This window comes from Puma concolor, chromosome D1, assembly GCF_028749965.1.
Source record: "Puma concolor isolate L17-30 chromosome D1, mPumCon1.1.hap2, whole genome shotgun sequence".
Lineage (NCBI taxonomy): Eukaryota > Metazoa > Chordata > Mammalia > Carnivora > Felidae > Puma > Puma concolor.
The window spans coordinates 39,959,941-39,983,862 of record NC_141676.1 but is presented as its reverse complement, the minus strand read 5'-3'; the positions used below and the strand labels follow the sequence as shown (position 1 = coordinate 39,983,862).

Here is a 23,922-nt window from a genome sequence, read left to right as displayed (position 1 = left end):
TCTGTATTAAGAAATAGGAATTTGAAGATACCATATTGTCAACAGTGAGATATGTCAGAGTCACTGAACTTTGGAGCTGGGATCTGTATGACTCAAAACTCTGTACTCTTTTCATTTTGTCTCTTTGCTTCTCACATGTGATTACAAGTCCCAAGTCATAAAGGCACTTGGCTGTCGAGTCCCAAAGGCATCATTTTCTTGCTGTTTTCTCAATTGCACAACACTTGCCCCCAGAGTACTGACCCTGGGACATAGGGCTCTACTGATTGCCCTTATTCTCACTTTACAAGAGGAACGAAGGTTTTCATGAAGTGGAGTGTTTGAAGCTGAAACTAGTGTTGAAAGAACAGTTGCTCCTCTTACTAAAGTGTCCCAAGAGCAAGGAGTCCATTTGCTCTCTCCTCCCAGCCAGCCTCCCACCCCCAACTCACACCCCTTTTACCAAAGCAAAGGAGTATGCATCTATCTGCATAGTCATTAAAATGCACCAAGTCTCAGAACTGGCTTTCTCTCCCCCCATTCTACTGCTTGACAAAGGATTTGTGACAAAAGACCTTCTTCCCGGTTTGTAAAACAGTTGTGTAAAACTCGGACTGTAAAGTCACAGTTGACTGCTTTAATGTGGAACAGCTGGGAGGGTGTAGACACACTGGCAGGTTGAGACAGGGACTGGGAATGGTCCCCCATTCTGCGAAGGGTCGACTTAGTCACACCACCTGCTGCCCCTATTATTTCAAGAGCAAACCAGTCATGACAGCCTCAACAGACGGACACACGGCACCAGACGGTGCAAGGGAAGTTAAGAAAAGATAAATTAAGTGATCAATAAAGATAAGGGACCTGCTCAGCAGTAAATGGTGCTGACAGACCAGACAAAACATGAAGCAAACGGGCATTTGATAATGTGGGGGTGTGTGGAGCTTAGCGTCAACCTTCATAGTATTGACATTTCGGACACCACTGGGACATTGGCAGTGGATTTTCCTGGCTAGGCTGACTTGAGTTGGAGGTGGTTGCCTTTATCCTTCCATTGTACATGCAGAAGAGTTCAGGGTCCATTTTAGAAGTGTACTAAGCTATATACATGGAGGAAATCACAGCCGGCATTGACCTAAGCCAAACTAGATAGTGCATGGGTATGAAATTGGAGGTTTAAGGTCCACAAAGATGCCTCTCCTTTTGACTTATTTGAACATTCATTAGTTTGTTCACTCCATCTAATCTTGAACAAGCATCTATTATGGACTAGGCACAGTGCTAGGCCATACTAGGTATGGGGGTATGGTGGTCGTAGTGGTGCTGATGGTACAAAATTGCAGTCATTTCCCTGAGGGTGTTATAGACTAATGAGAGAGACACTCCCAACATCCCACCCCCAAACTAGTTTAGATATAATACTACCCTTAAGTAGTATAGTGGAGGGATGTACAACATGCCAGAGAGTGACTCAGTCTGCTTGAAGGAATCAAGAACATGTTTACAGAGGAGGGTAGGAGGGAGAAAGTCAAGGAAAGACATTTCTGGCAGAAAAAAAAAACAACACAAAAAACACAGATATGACAAATGTGGCCTTCCTTCCCAGTTCTGTATGTGAGGAATTCTCAAAACCACAGTCTACTCAAGGGTGAGTGATTTAAATAGTTTGGTTTTATTAATGTAAACACAAGTATATAGTAAAAGAGAATGAAAATTCAAATTAATTTTTTGAAATCAAATCTAATGCTTCCAAGAAATTCTGGGCTTTTCTATAAGTCTGCTTCAGGCTTTCTCCCCAGATATTCCTGGGGTTTATGCTTACTCTTCTCTGCCACAAGTAGAAAGAGTCAAAACTTGTGTTCAATTTGGTATAGCTAGAAAATGAGATGCCTGGAAGGGGAGGTTGGAATGGGCAGGAGAAGAGAGAAGGAACAGGGCTGGTCAGAGGAGTTACAGCCATACTGAGAAGATGTCTTGATGCCTCCTGTTTAGATGGAGTTTTACAATATACAAGGTACTCTTACAGAATTATTTCGTCTGACCTTCATCATGACCCTTCCGATGACTTTTAAATGGAGATAACATGGGCATATCTGTGGACATTGTTGTTTTATTTGAATTCAAGAAAGGCTCTCTGGCTTTTGTAAGAAGAATGAACTTGATGGAAGGAGAAGACAAGGAACTACAATTATTGAGGGCCTACAATGTGCCAAACATTTTAACATTCATTATCTTACATGGGTTTGGCCACAGCTGGCAGAAAACTCAAAATAAAATTAGCTTAAAGAGGTGGATTATTTTTAATTATTCATAAGGTTATTCAGAGGTAGTCTTTGCAGGGCTGGCACAGGAGACCCACTGTCTCAGGATTTAGGCTCCTCCAGCTCTCTGTTCAGTCTTCCTCAGGGGCCAAGGAGTTTGTTGAGCTCTAGCCATCATGCCCTTGTTCCAGGAAATAGGAAAGATGAAAGAAAGGCATGGGACACTTCTAACTAAATCTTACTGGCCCAATTTAGTCATGTGACCCACAGCTAGCTGCAGAAGATGTTGGGAAATGTAGTCTTTTTTTTTTTTTTAATTTTTTTTTTCAACGTTTATTTATTTTTGGGACAGAGAGAGACAGAGCATGAACGGGGGGCAGAGAGAGAGGGAGACACAGAATCGGAAACAGGCTCCAGGCTCTGAGCCATCAGCCCAGAGCCTGACGCAGGGCTCGAACTCACGGACCGCGAGATCGTGACCTGGCCGAAGTCGGACGCCCAACCGACTGCGCCACCCAGGCGCCCCGGAAATGTAGTCTTCTAATCAGGCAGCAACATGCTCAGATAAAAAGGAAGAGCATAGATCCTGGGGTTGACAATTGGAAGGTTTTTTTTTTTGTTTGTTTTTTATTTTTTAAAATTTACATCCAAATTAGCATATAGTGTAACAATGATTTCAGGAGTAGATTCCTTAGTGCCCCTTACCCATTTAGCCCATCCCCCCTCTCACAACCCCTCCAGTAATCCTCAGTTTGTTCTCCATATTTATGAGTTTCTTCTGTTTTGTCCCCCCCCCGTTTTTATATATTTTTTATTTCCTTTCCCTTATGTTCATCTGTTTTGTCTCTTAAAGTCCTCATATGAGTGAAGTCATATGATTTTTGTCTTTCTCTGACTGATTAATTTCACTTAGCATAATACCCTCCAGTTCTATCCACGTAGTTGCAAATGGCAAGATTTCGTTCTTTTTGATTGCCGAGTAATACTCCAGTGTGTGTGTGTGTGTGTGTGTGTGTGTGTGTGTGTGTGTGTGTGTGTGTGTGTGTACACACCACATTTTCTTTATCCATTCATCCATTGATGGACATTTGGGCTCTTTCCAGACTGTCTATTGTTGATAGTACTGCTATAAACATGGGGGTGCATGTGTCCCTTCAAAACAGCACACCTGTATCTCGTGGATAAATGCCTAGTAGTGAAATTGCTGGGTCATAGGGTAGTTCTGTTTTTAGTTTTTTGAGGAACCTTCATACTGTTTTCCAGAGTGGCTACACCAGCTTGCATTCCCACCAACAATGCAGAAGAGATCCTCTTTCTGTGCATCCTCGCCAACATCTTTTGTTGCCTGAGTTGTTAATGTTAGCCATTCTGACAGATGTAAGGTGGTATTTCATTGTGGTTTTGATTTGTATTTCCCTGATGATGAGTGATGTTGAGCATTTTTTCATGTGTCAGTTGGCCATCTGGATGTCTTCTTTGGAGAAGTGTCTGTTCATGTCTTTTGCCCATTTCTTCACTGGATTATTTGTTTTTTGGGTGTTGAGTTTGATAAGTTCTTTATAGATTTTGTATACTAACCCTTTATCTGATATGTCATTTGCAAATATCTTCTCCCATTCTTACAACTGGAAGTTTTGCCACGGAATTATCACCTAGGTGTTCAGAGAAGGTAGATGATTTGTTCCAAGTCACAAAACCATAACACTGAAGATCTTAGATTCAATTCTAGTTCTTACTGAATCTGAATCTGATGCTGCTTCTACAGTTGTGCTCCACTTGGACATGGGCTCATGATATGTAAGAAATAATAAAATTAAAGCTGAAAATTAGGAGTACATCGAATAGCATAATGAAGATCTGAATTGATGATAAAATAAAGCCAGATATTTGAGAATATATCAAACCATGTATTTAATAATAATAATTAACAACCATATCTTGAATCTTGGCCACATATAAAGCTTTATTCTACATTAGCCCATTCATTCTCCCAAATTTGGGAGATAGTTATCATTTGTTCTTATTTACAGATCAGGAACCTAAGACTCAGAGAGGTTAAATAATATGCCCAAGTATGATTCTCTGTTCTATTTTTATGCCATGCGATCTCTCAGTGTATCACTAGGAAATAAATATTTTGATTTATGGGTTTTTATTTATTTACAGTTTTTCTAAAATATTACTATCATTAATCCAGAACTGAAAGGAACCTTAGTCTTCCTATTCAATTTCCTTTTCATTGATAGTGAAGACAGGAATGTAACAATGGCAACAACATCAATGACAGTGATTACAGTTACAGTACATTGGGTGCTATAAGGTAGGTGAGTCTCCAGCCTTGTTTCCCAATGCCTACCTCCACTCACCATCTTCCATGACCCCTGTCAAGGGAAGAAGAATCGCTAAACGAATAACAAGAATCTAAAACATTGAATGGGCCATGGCTGTCAACAGACAAGGTCACTATGCTAAAACACTGCTACCGTTGGGGCAGCAGGTGGAGCATCTGACTTCAGCTCATGTCATAATCTCATGCTTCATCAGTTCGAACCCACATCTGGCTCGCTGCTTTCAGCAGAGCCCACTTCAGATCCTCTGTCCCTCTCTCTCTCTCTCTGTTCCTTCCCCATTGCGCTCTCTCTCACTCTCAAAAATAAATAAATCTTTAAAAAAACAAAAAACAGTGCTACCATTTCCTCTTACCTTTGTGTGATAAGCAGATGTAGACAGGGCCTGGCACATCAGTGTGGACCCAATCATCTCTCTTTTTCTTCCTTTTCCGCCCCACCCCTCCTTCCTCTGCTGCTGCTTCCTTTATTTTTTCCTCCCTTTTTCTTCTTTCCAAACCCAGACAACTTTTCCTTTTTCTTTTCTGATTTTTTTTTTACTTCCTTTTCCTGTGAATCCCCTTGAAGGTAGATGATTCTCAGGTTGAATTTTGGGAGGAGAGTGCAAACGTTCTACCTGGTTGTCAAGCTGAAACCATGTGCTCCACCAAAGCTTTTCCGAAACTCAGAACAAGGGTGTGCCAACAGCTAATGCCAAAAAGGGAACTTTGATTTCCATCTGCTTTTGTTCTTCACGTGTTTAGCTCCCTCAAAAGGAGGGGAGATTGCAGGGCAGGATTTGGTGCTGCCTAGGCTCCTCACTCTGATATTATCAATTCATCCCTCACCCATAAGAAGAGTTTACCATGCACCTGGCTCAGTGTTCAGCATTTCATGTGCAGGATTTCACATACTCCATACACATCAGCCATCTAAAGGTACTCTTATTACTGAAGAGGAAATCAAGATTCACAAAGTGAAGGACTTGCCCAGTGCATGACCCTCCCACCAGGATCAAAAACCAGGTCTGTCTGACTGCAACCCTGCTCTTTCTGATGGCATTTCTCGATTCCCTCCAATGTGCAAAAGGAGCCCACATGTGCCAGTCAGCCCTGGCCTTGGAGCTATAGCAATCCTAGATTTCATGGAAGATCCCCAGTCTTTTACAAGCTGTTCCGGTCATGACCATCCTAGTCTTTGGTTAATGCTTTGCATTTGTGAGATGATTACAGTCCAAGCTGGCCATGGAAGTATTTCCTTTTATGAACTGGCCTCCATGACTCTAGGCCTAAGAAGGCCATGGTCCATTAGTGCTGTCAGATCTTCTCAGTAGGCACCCCACATCCAAGCATGATCTCAGCAAACAACTGCAAGTGTTATGCCAGGGTGTGGAATGCGCCAATGGCAGCCATCTTATGCTTCACTTGGCTCTGTCTTCTTCTAGCCAAGTTTTTCTTAGCAATTTCTGGGCATCTTTTTCTTCCTCACACGACAATTACTTATCTAAGTAAGTGAGACACTGAGACATTGTGGAAAAGCTTATAACGGAGTGCCTGAATCACCAGTCCTAATCCATGCTCTTCTCCCTGCTAGCTTTGGACTTCTCCAAGGCTTAACTTCTCAGCACACCAGTGTCTTGAGAGCTTAATAGGGATGACAAAATGCTATTGAGCTCCAGCGAGTTAGTAATGCATAGCAGTATCTTGTGAAATAACCAAACAAATGACATTTTTTGGGTAATATTTCTCACTCTAGAATCTGAGCTTTTTGAGAAAAGAGATCTGTTGCCAGAGAGAATGACACCTAAACTACCAAATTCTTTTAAGAATCAAATGAAAACCTCTCTGTAAAGCACCCAACATGGAGCCTACATAAAGAGGTGGGAAATTAATATTAAATCTCTCCCACCAACCCCTTTGTTTTGTGTCTCCAGCTCTTAGCACATATTAAACTTTAGCACATATTGAGATAGCAGTACAACATGTGGATTATGAACAACAGCAATAACAATCATTAATACTCGTGCAGACTCTGTACCAGGCAGTATTCTAAGTGCTTTATATATATCTACTCACTTAATCCTCATAATTGCCCTTCTAGGAAAGTCCTGGTATTATCCTCATTTTACAGATGAGGAGACAGACAACAAGAGGTCACTTACATTTCCCAAGGCATCACAGCTAACACCTAGCAAAGCCAAGATTTAAACAAAGACTGTCTGGCTCTAGAGTTAAAGGCATAGATCACAGACCATGTGTTCAATTGCAAATGATCAACAATTCTTTATAGCTCTTCCCATTAAGAGTCAGACTCTATTTGCCCACCCATTGAGCCTGGACTGACTTTGTCACTTGCTTCGATCAACAGAATGAGTTCTGAGCCTGGCCCTCAGTAGGCCTTGTAGTTTCTGTTCGCACCGTCTTGAAAGGCTGCCACTATCTGAACAGATTGGCATTAGCCTCCTTAGGGATGATGTGGAGAGAGGACCAGCCCTGTAAGTGAGACCATCTTAGACCATCTAGCCCCAGGCACACCAGCCCAGAGCAGCATAACCTCCAAGCCAAACCACAGAAGCATGAGAGGTAATAAAATGGCTGTTGTTTTCAACCATGAGGTTTGGAGTGATTTGTTATGTAACAGGAGGTTGATCTGCTTAGAGGCTGTGTGTCCTTGGGTAGGCTGCTTAGCCTCACTGACCTCAATGTCATTACTTATAAGTGAGACGAATTTTTCCCACTCCACAGGAGACTGTATGTTTGGCATGTATAAGGAAGTACTCAAACAATGTTAAGTTTTTTCCCCATGAGGAATATATTATGCAAAGACAAGCTTTAGAGGGATGCAAAGTGGCTAGAAGATCAATTTGTAGATTCGGATTACAAAAATGTAAGGACATGGTAGGTCACAAGTGCCTAGACAAGGAAGGGGGTATATTGAATTTTTGCTAAGAGGGGATTCAGAGTCTCGATTGCATGGTTGGATTTGAGGACGCTTAACATTCTTTGTGTTCTCGAGATTGGATGAATCTCTGGCATCATGGATCATATGAACCAGGTTAAAACTTTTCCTCTTCTCTTTTCCTTACTATCTTTCCTAACTATATTTCCTTTAATGCATGCTGGTAATGCCCAATTATGGTTGAAACTCTGCATGATTTGTCGAGTGAATGTCTTTGCTAACTAATTTAAGCACAGCAGAGGGTGGGGGCTCAAAAATGTTAGCTAAATTGAGCATCCAACACGGATGATCCAACCGCTTTTACTAAAATCTTACCAGGAGTGGACAAAGTAATTAAAATAATAAAGGCAGAGGGAGATAGAAATGGAAATCTTTGTTTTGCAGGCTGGACATCAATGTGCCCATAGGATGATTATGGTGTGGTGTTTTTATTCATCTGTTTTTCTGGCTTGCTAGCTTGGTTTTTCATTTTGTTTTTAAAGATTTGACTTTACAGTGGGAAGCCTTTTATAACAACTGGTCTTGCCGAATCTCTGTCTGTTGCTTATAGGGGTCTCATTTGAATCCCTGAATCCCACTAGCCAATTTCACTAAAAACCCCGTAAATGACCAAACTCAGACACTCAGACTTGCATTTGGTGGATATTTTAATGTGTTCCTTCGGTAAAGACATTCAGAAGCATAAACCTAATTGAAATGGAATATTTCAACAATTGATAAAAAGTATTTGCACTGTCCATTTCACATCAGAATTTGGGGTGTGTGTGCAGGGGCTGTGGCTTTTAATAAAGAAAACTAAAAATATAAAATCAACCCACCGAGAATCGAAGTGAGTTGAAATATCCTCTTATACTTCTCCAATATTTTTATGGAGGAAAAATAAAATTCTTTGTCCGCGTTTCCCTTCTGTATTCCCTGGCTTCAAACTCTGGCCTTGTGATCCGTCCACATTCCCCTTCTTCACTCTTTCCTGGTGCCAGTTATCTCTCAGCTTCGCAAACCCCAGCACTGCTGATGAATAAACATCGTTCCGTCTGTGGCGCCCCATACACTTTGGAGACAATGTTCAGCTTCAAAGTTTTCAGAATTGCCTGGTCCGGTTTTGTTAACGACATTAGTGGGACCGCATTGTCGGGGTTAGGAGCGAGACAATGGCTCATCTCTTACATCATCAGGCACAAGGAGCTCTGTCTCCAGCTGTACAAACAGCACAGGAAATGGATTTTTTTTCTTCGTGTTATGTTTCGTCTATTAAAATTATGCAAACCCGGCAAATACAATTGCTTTGTTAAGACTCCGAAATGTCTAACCATTCATTTCCCAAGTAAGGAGCCTGCGGTGCGTTTGATGCTGAGGATTGTTAATCCCAAACGTGGAGAACTAATAAAATAATCAAAAAAGGACCCCAGAAGTGTTGATAAATTTCAATTATCTCTTGCTCTGTATCCCAGGATTGGACTAGCAGGATGGGACTGCCTTCAAGTAGTACTTGAGTCGGGGCTGCGTTTTCTCCTCGTTGGGCCCCTAGGCACCGACGTCTCTCCTTTGTGGCTGAATCGCCTTAGCAGGGCTGGTGTTTGGAGGTGCTCAGGGCCAGAGGAGACAAAGCGGGCCCGCTGCACAAAGGCGAGGGAGCCAAAGAAAGCAAAATTGAATCTCTAGCACCCTGCTCCTGAGTAAACAGACAAAACTAATGGGTCTGCCATTTCTCCTCCCATCCAATTACTGGGTTCCAGTAGAGAGAATATGGCAACATCAGCTCACACAAATCCTAATACTCTTAATCCCTTCCATACATATAAACCTCACATCCACCCACATGACTTCATTACCCAAACCACCCAGGCAGACAGTGTGAAGGAATGGGCCCACCAGCTGTAGAAACCTGCCTTCTTCAGGTTTTAATCAGCTAATGAGGGATATGCAAATGAAAAGCTTATGGGATTATGGCTTGTCCGACAGCAGTTCACCCCTAGTGATAGAGGACTAATACAGGTGTTAGTAAACGGGTTATTAGGCCCGGCCTAATTTAGGTCTATTCATGCTGCGCTTGCACTCTTAGCCTAAACATTTGTCCTCGTCCTGGGGGCCCAGCAGGAGCCATCTTTAGGCCTGTGGTAGGTCTCACATGAACTCCTTGCTAAAGATATGAAGTTAATAAATCCGGCCATTGGGTGTTTAGGCATACACAGCGACATCAGAGTGGCCTCTGGTAGGGGCTTTTTTCTTTCCCCACGGGGGGAAGGGCCTGAGAAACTGCCGGGGAGCAGTGAGAGGGAGTCTGACTCAACATCATTCACCACTTACTTTGATTCACAAAGAAATAGGGACATAGACATGTTTAACAATCAGCTCTCTAGAAGAGGAAAAAAAGGCCCTAATTCATGAGTCCACTGATTTCTTTGGAGTAAATGCTCCTACCCTGGATCACACCAAATGGCCAATGTGACGTCGAGCGTCTTGCAAAGAATTCTCAAAAAGTTAACGAGTCAGCTCTCGCGAGCCACGAGGTGGCTCCAGCACCCCACTGGACACAGGTCTTGCCCCCATGTTACTTATAGTCTAGCACAGTCATTCATCGTGAGTCTGTGAGGTCTCAGAAAATTTTTACTTTATGCTAAGATGCTATTTGCCTTTGTTTCCCAGGTTGACATTTGCCCCGTTGGTGCAGAAACAATGGTGGTGTAACTGGACGCTTAGCCCAGATCAACGCTGTTACAGTCTCTGTGTTCTCCTGCCACTCGCTTGCAGGAAAACAAAAAAATTCCAGCCTCTCTTAAGAATTTCCTTGATGAAGCAGTAAAAATCATTAATTTTATCAAACCTTGACCCTTGAATGCATGTCTTTTTAATATTGTGTGTGACGACTGAGGAAGTGCATATAAAGCATGTCCTCACACCAAAACATGATGATTACAAGGCAAGAACTGAGTGATTGTTTAAGTTCTGAACTGAACTAACTGCTTTCTCATGAAATGCCATTTTGACTTGAAAGAGTGACAAGCTATGCTTATTCAGACCTGGTTGTTTGACAGACATTTTCTTGCAAATGAATGAGATGGATCTGTCATTACAACTCACCGTATCTGTTGCTAATGGTAAAATTTGAGATTTCAAGCAAAAATTAAAACCTTAGAAAGCTGTCTCCCCCCGTCGTGAATTTGACACATCCCAATATAAAGACTTATATGAGATTAGTAGTGATATTAGTGCAAGTGATATTTCAAAGTTGTATCATGAAATATGTCAACATTTGGAAGATCTGCCTGAGTGAACCGATATTTTCCAAATGATCAGTGCGTGATGTTATAAAATCAGGCATGGATTAAAAAAAATCCATTCAGAGTGCCAGATAGACCAAGGGGTTTGAAAATCCCATTAAAACAGTTTCAAATTTCATGTTGCAACTCTAACCTTTAAGAAATTACTGCTTGTTGGGGCGCCTAGGTGGCTCAGTCGGTTAAGCACCCGACTTCAACTCAGGTCATGATCTTGCACTTCCAGAGTTCAGGCCCCGCATCGGGCTCTGTGCTGACAGCTCAGAGCCTGGAGCCTGTTTTGGATTCTCTGTCCCCTTCCCCCCCCTCTGTCCCTCCCTGGCTCTCTCTGTCTCTCTCTCAAAAATAAATAAACATTAAAAAAATTTTTTTAAGAGAAAGAAGAAATTACTGCTTGTTTACTTTAGGTATAATGTTGAAGAATAAAACCCAGTCACATGAAATGTTTATTAAAATGCTCATTTTTTCACCCAGCCACATATCTGTGAGGCCAGATAGTCTTCATACACTGCAACCAAAACAATGTATCCCAACAGACCAAGTGCAGAGGCAGATAGGAGAATGCACCTGTCCTCTACTGAGCCACACGCTAACAGGATTTGCAAAAATGTGAAACAAAGCCACTCTCTTTTACCAAACATGTTTTGTTTTGGAAAATAGTTACTTTCATTAAAAAAAAATGCTATGTATTTTGCTTTTATTTAAAATTTTTTAATATTCAGAAAAGTTTTACTGATAATAGTAAAACACAAAACAAGAAACAACACCAATGTCTACTGACAGAATGGAGAAATTGAGGCATATGCATAAAATATGATGCAGTAAAGAAAACAAATCTCAAATATAATGTTCAATGAAAAAAAAGCAAGCCCAGGAGACTATGTACAGTCAATATCATTTCAGAAAGTTCAGTTAAAGAACAAAGATAAGCAATATATGTGGTAAAGCAATAAGCAATAAGAGATTGACAAATATCAAATGCTAAAAGGTCTAGTGTAACATCGATATCTGGCCCAAACCAAATATCACCATCATGGAACACACTTATAGGATCCAAAAAAAAAAAAACAAAAAACAAAAAACCCTGAAACTTCATTTTTAAAATTAATTATTGCTATATTTTCATTCGTAAACATTTTATTTTTTATTTTTTTTAATGTTTATTTTTGAGAGAGAGAGAGTGCGCATGTGAGAATGCAGGGGAGGACAGAGAGAGAGGGAGACCCAGAATCCAAAGCAGGCTCCAGGCTCTGAGCTGTCAGCACAGAACCTGATGTAGGGCTTGAACTCACAGACTGTGAGATCATGACCTGAGCTGAAGTCGGACAGTTAACCAACTGAGCTACCCAGGGCCCCCGGATGCATTATGTTTCTTTTAGTGAATAAATATTCTTAAGCTTTTCAGTTTTAACTTCTCATACTGCAAGTCTCAAGAGATATATAACCCTTACCAACAAAAACCTTTGTCATTCTCAATAACTTGTAAGAGTGACCAGGGGTCCCAAGACCAAAAGTTTAAGAACCATTGGTCTAATGAACAGTACTTTTTGTCATAAACAAGGAGTAGGAGTTTGCTTGATGAAGGTGATGGGAAGGAGAGATCAAACAAGAAGTGCAAAGCCAAGAGGACATGTACTTGGCCTTCCGTGGGAGAGTCAGCACCACGGGGCATGAGGTGTGTGTGTGGCAGGAGGGGAGCAAGCTGGGGCAAAGACAGCTTGTAAAGCTGCAGGAGTAGGTGGGGGCCTTGTCCCCTCCCTACATATTTTGTGGCATCCAGGAGCCACAGGAAGCCTTTAAGCAGGGTCATGACCTGATCTACAACTTAGAAAGATCACTCTGACCCCAGGGGTCTTAGCACATTTATCCACGGGCAAAAGGCTGATGAGTGAGAGTCCAGTTTCAGAAGTTTTCTTTAGCTGACACTGTGGTTTGAAAGTTTAGAATTTGACAACTGTCTTGTTCCAGGCCCCATCATTCTCTGTGGTCTTACACTCCCCAACCCCTGTGTTGATGTTATCTTCCTAGTCCTTATGATGTGTGAACCTGAGAACCAAGGGGAAGATGGGTACACTCATGGGTACATTCTCTCTACTGGGCAAAACTGGGGATTTCTCCATGCTCTGTGAGGGTTCTCTTTGGTCCAAGGGTTTTTGAAATGCAAGTGATCTTTGGCACAAACAGAAAGAAAAGAAGGGCTTGTGTAAAGGGCAAAATCAGGCTTAGAGAATTTTAGATCTCTTTAAGAGTTCTCTAATGTTCTCTTAGTGAAGAAAGACCATTACATGTTATGAGTTGATTTTCTACAAACTATCTTTTCTGGAAAATAGTAAATTTACATGCCTGTTGTCATAAGGAGTATCTCTTACTCTCCTGGGAACAATCTTACAATACGTTGGACTTTTTTTCTTTTTTTAAGTTTATTTATTTTGAGAGAGAGAGGGAGAGAGAGAGGGAGAGAGCAAGCGTGGTAGGGGCAGAGAGACAGGGGAGAGAGCGAATTCCAAGCAGGCTCTGCATGGTCAGCGCAGAGCCCCGTGTGGGGCTTGAACCCACAAGCCGTGAGATCACGACCTGAGCCGAAATTAAGAGTCGGACGCCTAACCGACTGAGCCACCCAGGTTCCCCACCATATGTTGGACTTTTAAAAATTATAACTCTTATTTATTTTGCAAGGATCAGTGAGACATAATAAAAAGCCTCAGGTCAAGGGGGGAGGAAAGAAAGACAAATTACCTCTAATCCCCCTCCACACAGTTTTTATTATTTCTTTCATGGTCTCTCTCAGTGTTGGCCCCCCCACATACATAATTATTATGTAGTTGTCATCATAGGCTGGAAATAATTTTATATCCTACCCTTACTTTTCAGTAAGGCAAAGAGAAAATGGACACACCTGAATGCCTGCTCCATGCCAGAGATTGCTAGATGTTATAACATGCTTTATCTTATTGATTCTTAAAGGTACTTAACAAAGTGGGTATTATTCAGACTTTGACGCAGAGGTTACATGACATAATTAGAGGTTCGACTAATACGAATTGGTTATCAAGTTAACCAGCTCGTGAATGACATTGAGGAAGGATTCAAACCTCCTTTCTCTGGCGGGACATCCCCTTCCTCTTTGCGTTGTATTTTCTCCATGTTGCTTCATCATTTCCAATGCTGTAACTCATGTTGGCTTCACTATAATCTAGTCCATTTCTAGTCCATTATAAACTGCCTGAAGGTAGTTTTACTTGTCTTTATCCCAGCACCTAGCACAGTGTCTGGTAAGTCGCAGGTATTGAATCAATACTTGTTGGATAAATGCAGCCCCTGCACCCACCTTTCTCAGAGTTTAGGGCTAATGAGGGCCTCCCCCTCCTTGCTTACTTTATTTGACAAAATTTAATTAAACTGATGCAGGCCAGCCAGGTCCGAGAACCCAGGGGAGGGTCCCACAGGACCAGCCAAGTGGTGTCCTTGGCTTCACACAGGATAGAAATCAAACGCAAGCCAGAGAAAGTGGGAACAGTTTATTGAATAGTATGAGTGACAGAATAGTAGATGGAGCGTGTGGGAGACTAGGAAAGGAGAGAAGAATGTCTCATTGTCGCTTGGGGTTAGGGATTTATATTGGACAGGGGTCCAGGGTAGGTGTTCTTTTGGGAATTTAGGGTAGGGTCCTATAAAGGTGTCAGGCAAATTGCTGAAGGTAGGGGTATTGATGCCAATGTTAGCTGAGGTTTGCTTGAAGCTAACATCTTGGAACATGTTTAGGATCTGGCTCTTCTTAGGTGTTAACAGGTATTTGGGGCTCAGGACAAAAGTCAGAAAATGATTAACTTTCTTGCTTCCCCCTTAAATGGGAACATAGCTTCTTTGGCTTATTCAGAGGCAAAATATGGAACGTGAGTAAATGGGGTCTAGCAGAAAAACAGCAGAGACAAAACCTTTCTAAAATGGTGTCCCTTCAGTTCTCCACTTGAAAACTAGTATGTCCTGGGCCCTTGACCAGGTACAGGGAAACAAAGCCCAAAGCCCCCTGAAGGGTCGCAGGCAGGATACTGAGACAGAAATGCTCCATGGAGGTACCCGCAGGCAGCAATACAGGGAGAAGCAGCTAGGAATGTGTGAGATCATCTGGGATGGCTCTCCAGGAGAGATAGCTTTGTTCCATCTTCTACAAATAGCACCTCGATCTCCATCAGCCATCTTTTGAAAATGTGCACTTGGTTACAAGAGGCCAGAGATGAGAAGAATTTCACGTTGCTAAGGGTTGGGGCTTCAGGCTTGTTGTTTACCTTTGAGGCATTTTATTTTAGCTTACACAGAAGGTACACGACTCACCTTTTTGTTTCCTGTATATCATATTTAAATCCATTAAGGCACCTTGCAGTCTGAAAGAATTCTATTTGCAGTTCCTTCTGCAAACTGAGTATTTGCCACCGCCATTGCCCCTCCCCCTTTTACCTTTTGTCTGGATCCATACACTAAATTCTCTCAATTTTGTACTTTATAGAGTTTGGAGTCAGTGTCATGTACAAAAACTTTGGTTTTTAAAATGTTCTGCCCTGTCATTGCAAAATCAAGGAAAACTCTCATTTGATTGGTGTCAGTTTCCTATGGATTCACTAATGTGATTCTGTGTGTTCTATCTATGCCAACACCTTCAGAACTCAGGGTGGTGATATGAGAATTCTGGTGCTAGATGAAACTGACCAGGTACCTTTTCAGAGTATGTTGTACAAATGCCTGAAGAAATGCTTTTTTCTCCCTTCAAAAATGTCATTTTCCAGGCACATGATCTCATTGCTCTAGAATTCCATCTTTGGATAACAACATAGCCAAAGTCAGTGCTTAAGTACTTTGCAGGATGACTGAAGAAAATTTTTCTGGCCTTTGGAGTGCGTGGGGTTAGGGGGTGGGGGCAGGTGTCCAATTACACTCTTCTTTCCTCCAGCTCTAAAATGGTCTCCTTCTTCCTGCCCTTTCCCCAAGCCTGGATTTCACTGGAGAATTCATAGTCCTAAAATGTAGGAAAGATATTGGAAGTATTTAGATGCCAGAGTACCAGGCAATTGTAGGTACTTCTTGGAAGTTCTGCTTGGCCTCAGTGGGAGAGTAATTCCAAGTGAAAGTTGTTCAACAGGGAATTGTGCCAATTGATGCTGAGAACTCAGAACACAAAACAAGCTTTATCATTTTTTATGTTTAATTGTCTCCTTGAAATAGGGGTGAAATTTTTAACGTTTTTGGTTCCCTTGGAGAAGAGAGGACCCAACTAGATTTCTTGAATTCTTCCTTACAAAAGTCTTTTTTTTTTTTTTGTTCGCTAAATACTTTTTCTGTTGGAAATAAAGAACTCAGCAGAGTTAAGTCCTTCAGCAAATGTTCTAAACACCTAATTTGGGCCGACACCTTGTCCTGGGATTGGCCTGTTAACCTTTCACCCTTTACCCAGGCTGCCATGGGGGAATGATCCTCTTAGAATCCTCCCCAGGCAAGGCCACAACATGGGATTCTTAAGTCTATTTAACCTCGGGATTTGGGGAGGCAGCTTTTCCACCCGGCATTGTTCATCACCGGCATTTGTTTTCTGTAGTTCTTTCCAATTAGTTGGCCAGGGCTTTGACAGCACATGTGATTCTAATGCCTTGTAGACCATTCCTCTATTCTGACAATGAGAAATGAGAGCAGGCTCATGACACTTGGTAAAATGGTTACAGATCATGCTTACAGATCCAAACATAGTCCATAAAGAGGTATCCCACGTATTTCAACATATATTAATAACTATAATTGACATTTGTGACACCATTTGGAATTCAAAATTATTTTCTATGTCTAGCTTCCTTAGCTACTTACAGTAAACCTGTGGGGTAGGTGGCGATTCTAAATGCCAAGTTTTCAGACGAGCAAACTAACAGTGAGAGAAGCAGTGGAAATTTCCAAAGTCGCTCAGTTAGGTAAAACTGACTTGCCTGTTTCCATTTCCTTTTTTCATTTGAATAATACACTTTTAAAATTTAAATAATTTGCTGTTTCACTTGATTAATTCATTTTTCTTATTAAATAACAACCAGCCAAGGAAAGTAGGACTTACCATAAGTCTACTGCTCTCACAGTATAGGACTGGCAAGAGCATAGAAAAATAAAAGAAAAATAAAGCATTGGAGCCAAATAAAAAAATCTCAAAAAAGATCTAATGCATTGAGAACTTAAGATATGAGACATGGCATTCCATTTTAGGAAAAATAAATGTTTCATTTTATAAATGGTATTGACTACCTTTCGAGAAGAAAAAGACCCCCTTAACTCACACCTTATATAAAAATTATAGGTGGATTAAACATTTCAATGTTTTAAAATAAAATTATAATTTTATTTTTACTTAAAAAAATTTTTTTTAACGTTTATTTGTTTTTGAGAAGCAGAGCACAAGCATAGAAGGGGCAGAGAGAGAGGGAGACCCAGAATCCAAAGCAGGCTCCAGGCTCTGAGCTGTCAGCACAGAACCCGACGCGGGGATCGAACTCATGAACCATGAGATCATGACCTAAGCCAAAGTTGGATGCTTAACTGACAAAGCCACCCAGGGTCCCCTAAAATAAAATTATAATTTTAGAAAAATATTTGTAGAAACCTGTTTGGTTGGAAATGTTCCTATTCACAGGAAACCCAGAAGCTATAACAAAAGAGAGATGTTTTTTATGTGACAGATATACCATGACAAAATTTAAAAAGCAGTGGTAGCCTAGGAAAAAATATGAAATACATGGCAAACAAAGCTTAATATTTCTACTATACTATGTGCTCCCATAAATCTTAAAAGCAAACCTTAGAATTGGGCAAATAGTATAAACAGGAAATTCACATAAGAGGAAATCCAAAAGTCCCGAAACACAAGAAAAAAACACTTAACCTCAGCAATCAGGGAGATACCAAATACAGTAATAATGAAGTATCATTTTGACCCATCAAACTGGCAAAACATAAAAAGAGCAATATCGTTGTGAATTGGAGAAGATGCTAGAAAACTGTTACTCCCATAAATTAATGGGATGTGGGTAATCTGTCTATTACTACAACCTTTTTGGAAAGTAATCTGGCAACATATATTAAAATATACTTCATTTTAATATATGAAATTTCCATTAGCTCTAGCAATCCTATTTAAAAAATATATTCCGTAAAAATAAAAACATTAAAAATAACGTTCTGAGTTCAAGAGTGCTTACTATAGCAATGCTTATAATCATAGAAATAAAAATAAAACAAAACTGAAAAGTATTCATTAGTAGTGGTATCTAGCAAATGATAAAATAAATATTTTTAGAATATCTATAGAATATTTTCAGTTTCTAAACAAATTACATGATATCTTTATCTCTCAACCCAAATGAACCACGATGTATTTATTAAATGAAAAAAGAGAGAGAGAGAAGTGAATCTGGTATGGTACGTTTTTACTTTATAAAATTTTATGAGTGTGTGTGTGGGGGGGGGTGTATCTGTGTATACTATCAACTTGTCTAAGCCAATTTAGTTATGCACCACTTTTAGGGTCATATTGGTAAATAATATTAACCTTAAAAGTTTTAGGTAGGTTTAGTTAGCGAGTCTCAGACTCAATCCCACTGCATGTATGGACATTCATAGCCAGCAAGCACACACAGTTCATTTCACATCACCAGTTATGGAAGCTCAATTAAGTCGAGCTCGATCCTTCAGTTGTTTTACTTAACATCCTGCATGACAGGTTCCCTTGAGCCCGATGTGATAATATGGCAGGAGCAGGATTCTGCTCCCTTTATGGTCTATATCCGGCAATCAGAAATCCTCCCAAACTGGACCAGGACCCTTTAGGATCAAGTCTTAGACACCATCTGTAAAGGAGCAGGCTATACAGACTTTGCTAGACTTTTAAACCTTATCCATGCATGGAAGTGGAGTGGCTCTTAAAAGAGTTGAGGTAAGTCATTGAATACCACCAATTTCACCAATGGAAACCCATTTTAAACATCTATCATGCAAACAAGCTACAAATTTCACCTGTGAAAAACCCATTTCTAACATCCACTATACTAATCAGCAAAATGTCTTTGCATTGTCAAAGATGAGGATTACTGATGCAGTTTATAGGAGCCACATCTGAATTAAAGCAACAGACTTTTCTTGGCTTGTGACTTAAACCAACTAATACACGTTAATGTCACATTGTCTGGTTTTAAGCATTTTAAAACAAATTAGCTACACAAAGCAGAACAACAGGAAGGAGGTAGAGTATTCTACACAAGAGCAATTCATATTGGTTTGGTAGAAATGGCATGAGGATTGGAGAGAGAATATTAACTTATTTTTATATAGACCTTTATATCATTTCATTTGGCCCAACATACTCATATCATTTTTGTGCTTAACAATCTTAACATTGTTTTTGAAAGAGGGGGTAACTTTTAAAAAGTAAAAGCAAGGAGGGGTGCCTGGGTAGTTCAGTCGGTTAAGTGTCCGACTTCAGCTCAGGTCATGATCTCATAGCTTATGGGTTCGAGCCCTGTGTCAGGCACTGTGCTGACAGCTCAGAGCCTGGAGCCCGCTTTGGATTCTGTGTCTCCCTCTCTCTCTGCCCCTCCCCCACTCATGCTCTGTCTCTCTCTCTCTCTCTCTCTCTCTCTCTCTCTCTGTCTCAAAAATAAACTTAAAAAATTTTTTTAAAGTAAAACCAAGGGTTGCCTTTGCACATGCTGTTCTTTCTATGTAGAACATCTCCCTCTTGTTTTATGTTAGCAGTGGTCTGTTCTTCCTCCAGTTCTCAGTTTGAACATTAAGTCCTTTGTGAAGGCTCCAGACAGTCACGTGCTTGTTCTCTATGCTCCTACGGCACCCTAAATATTTCCTCGCAGAAGAATCATAACAATTCCTATCTGTCTGTTTTTCCTGTTGTGTATGCATTTTGGAAGAGTAGGAACTTTGGCTTGAATAATGCTATGTCTCCTAACACCAAGTCCAGCAATAGTTAAATGCTTGACAAATACGTGCTGAACTCATGGATGAATGAATAAGTGAGTGAATGTTGAGATACAGCATTTGAGTTTTTTGTGGGATTTTTTGCCTTTACAATGCTTATGAAATAGGCTCAATAAGATTTAAACTTTCTTGCTCAGCCAGTTTCTTATCATCTTTTCATGCAAGAATATATGCGTCACCGGCCTAATTTTCAATACCGACATCTGCAATCCATAAGGAGGGAATAAAAATCTCCTCCTATAATAAGTTGTCAGGCATCATGGAGTAGTAGGTGAAATTATACTCCTCCAGACCTACTTTTTGAGTCCTGGGCTCACCATTTATTAAGTGTGGAATTTTTGAAGAGACTTTTAACAACTCCCTCTGAGTTTCAATTTCATCATCTGTAAAATGGAATAAAAATTGCTACTTCAAAGATTTATGGTAGGGATCAAATGAAATAATATATGTGAAAACACCTTGTTAACTATAAAGTTAGAGGTACATATTTTTGATTATAATGCAGGTAGGATGAAATAAGTCTCACATTTACTCCTGGAGCATTAAGGTTTTTCTATTGTTAGGACTAGGTGTGCTGCATTTAATTTTTTGGGCACCTCGGAAGAGAAGAATCATAGAATGATAAAATATTAGAGTCTGAAGAAATCACAAAATCCTAGGCCCCTCTCCCATTCGGTAGTTAGGAAAACTAAGGGCAAGGGAAATGTTCTGACTTTACTCAGGCCATAGGGCAAGTTAGTTCAACGGAGGTCATCATATGCAAAGGATTGTCTTAACATCCTTTCACCAAGTCACTTTTTTTTGTGCTGCAAAAAGAAACTCATTTCAGGCAGAATTTGCCTTGCTTTGACAGAAAGAAGTACTCTTAATCCCAAGCACAACACAAAGACTTCTTTGAGGAATTTATTCATGTGTTGAGCAGTGAATTCAATTATTGCAATGACAAATGCAAATTTCCTTGAAAAAAAATGTGTCATCTGTTGGCCAATTCATAAATGAATCTTACTGCACAGTCTCCAAGAGCTTGTGTAAGCCTTGTGCAGCCCCAGGGAAACAAATATTAATGGCTGTGAAAAAACCCACCAAAACCCTCAAGTCCAACACAATATAAAGAAAGACTGTGAACCACAACTCTGCCGTCCCATTGATTATTGCGTTTGGGGGAATTGTTTTGGGAAGAGAGCTTGGGGTTTTGTTTTTAGGGTGGTGACAATAACGATCCCTTACATTTCTGAAGGCCTTCAGAATTTTCAAAGCGAGATCACGCACATTCTCACTTTGATCCTCACATCAGCCCTGTGATGGAAGCATGCAATTTTCTAAGAAAATCCACTCATGTGTTTCAACTGATCTCCTCTTTTGTTTCAGGCATATTGCAACTCAAGGAGCTACAAGTCTCAAGTGCGAAGAGTCAGAATAATTCAGAAAGACAAACATAATGGTTGAGTTTTTCTGAAGGAACTGTGTGTGTGTGTGTGTGTGTGTGTGTGTGTGTGTGTGTGTGCATGATAAAGAAATAATAAGCGAATGTGGGAGAGGGGTGGTGGAGAATAAGAATTCCAGTAGCCTATGGGAATAGAATACCCACAGCAGCTGGATTTACTCTTTAAATTTTTCTATTTATATGCTTCTCTTCAGATAAGGCTAAAGACTTTGTAGCCTCAATTTTTAGTAATTTTTAAGTTCGTCATGGTAGTGGTAGGCATGGCTGGATGGTTTCTCTAATAACAGACATCACCAGCCATATAATAGCAACATTTGGGACAATATGATATGGGGGGTAGGAGCGTGGACTCTGAGTCAGACTACCTGAGCTCAAATCCCAGATTCCAAACTTGTTGTACGTAGTGTTGAGTAAGTCACTGAACCGCTCTGCTTCATTTCCTGTTCTGAAAAAATGGGTATAATAATAGTACTTACCTTGAAGTGAATTGAATGAGTTAGAATACATAAAGTGCTAGGGACAGTATCTGATACAAAATAAGTACTGTATGTGTGTGTACTATCATTTTCGTCACCATTAATCATCAACATTGTTTCTGAGTCTGTGTCCCCAACCTCTCTTTTCACTAGGTATTGGAGTGCTAGGTGTGTCTTATGAGGTACAAGATTTTATAGTTAGGGATCAGTATTTTCTGAACCTTTTCACATAATAAATTGGTGTGAAAGTATTTTGCAACTTGTTTTGGAATTTCTCACACGGGGATTAGGAGTCCTGGCTATAGAGACAGACTACATGCACAAAATCTGTCCTCAACTACTTGGAAACTATGTGATCCAGGCAAGTTATTTAATCTAACGGTACTTACCTCCCTGAGTTATTTGAGGCTTAAATGAGATAATATATGCAGAGAGCTTACAAAAAGGGCTCCATATAGTTGTGGAATTACTATTCATCAGCATAAGAGAAGGAGAAAGAGAAATATACTTGCACTCAGAAACTAAACTTCCATTAAAAAAAAAAAAAGGAATCAAAGGCTAAAATGTAACAGGGACTTACTGTTTGTGCCAAATCTTATATTAAGCTCTTATAAGTCTTATATTAAGCTTATATATGTACATTATCTCATATAATTATATCATTTACAAATGATGATAAATATAAATATTTGCTGTGCAAAACCTTTAATTTGACGTAAACCCAATAATTTATTTTTGTGTTTGTTACCCTTGCCTGAGACATATCTAGAAGAAGGTTGCCAAGGCCAAAGTCAAAGAAATTACTGCCTATGTTTTCTGCTAGGAGCTTTATAGTTTAATGTCTCACATATAGGTCTTGAATCCATTCCGAGTTTATTTTTGTGTATGGTGTAAGAAAGTGGTTGGACTGCATTCTTAAGAAGATGCTCAGTTATAATCCCTGTTCTTCTTTGAGAGCTAATGCTGACTAAATAGATAAACTGCTAGCCGCAAAAGCAACTTGATTGTTTGAAGGTATTGATCATCCTTTTGCTCTAAAGCAAATCCTGGGTTGTATGCTATGCCTGTTATAGGTGATGTTGTATATTTACTCTAATAACTAGATATTATGAAAACACTGATGTAGGTTTTATGCTTTATGTTCACAAACAATATAGATAATGCAGACCCTTTTGGCTGAAATTACTACATCGGCACAGCAATGATAAAAGTGTTCCATCTTGGTAATATTCTCTGTGGTTGTCACTGTCCTCATGTGGCTCTTGAGCACTTGAAATGTGGTTAGTGCAACTCAAGTATTGAACTTTTAATTTTACTTTTTTTAATGATGAATTTAAATAGGCAGGGAGCACTATTGTCTGTGGCTCTGTGGCTTCTTCTTTTAAAGTTTCACTACCGAGAGAACCTGGAGCAGGAAAGGGCCTAGAAGAAGCAAAACCCAAAAGCACAGTGATCTAGTGCCCAGATCTTGGGTCTTGAATACCATTCTCTACTAAAAGGGACCACAGAGCTCCTTCGAGAAATTATTGATTCAAGGGCAAGGGCAAGGAAGATATGGTCCAGAGTATCTTGTTGAATCAGAAAGCAAAGATATGTTCAAAGAATAATGGAGACACGTTAAAAAGACACAGAGGAGTTTTGATCAGGATGGAAAACGCATACTTCACTCCACTGCTTCCATTGGCTACAACTAAAACCCTGTATAGAACGTGTGAAGCAACCATCAGAGGACTCTGGAAGGGGGATGGCGCAGGGGACCGTGTCAGGAAACCCATTGTTTGAGGGACAACCCAGCAATGGACCTCCTAGACTGCTTCTCTTTCCTCTCCTAGATATCCTGTCTCAGGCCCTAGGGCAGCCTTTACCCTAAAACTACAAGTGGGTGCCAACAGAAAAAGCTTTAAGAAAAGCCCGTGCTTTGTAACCAGATGACTTAGAGAGGGGAGTCCTGTGAGACACAGGTCTTTTGACTCTCCCCCTCCAGATGAGAGCCAGCAGGTCGCCCCTCCTCTTCAGTGGCAGCAGCAGCACTGGAAGTGGCCCCTGCAGTGTGAAGCTCCTGGGATTTTCCCCACCCTTTACCAGGTGAGCTTCATAGGTGTGGTTGGAGGTTTCCACCACAGGGCGGAGCCCTTGTAAGTTTCCAACATATACCAAGCGAGCACCAGCAACAAAGGGGCGTTACTGAGA

At 40.5% G+C, this 23,922-nt stretch overlaps 1 long non-coding RNA gene across 1 annotated transcript in view; it reads left to right on the top strand.

The window, feature by feature from the left end:
- The first annotated feature begins 1,557 nt into the window (after nt 1–1,557).
- Nucleotides 1,558–23,922, top strand: part of LOC147576601 (uncharacterized) — a 40,260-nt gene continuing 17,895 nt past the window's right edge. Inside the window, exons 1-2 of the long non-coding RNA XR_015241430.1 lie at nt 1,558–1,624; nt 23,565–23,817. This is a non-coding gene — a long non-coding RNA (uncharacterized LOC147576601). The remainder of the gene's footprint in view (nt 1,625–23,564; nt 23,818–23,922) is intronic.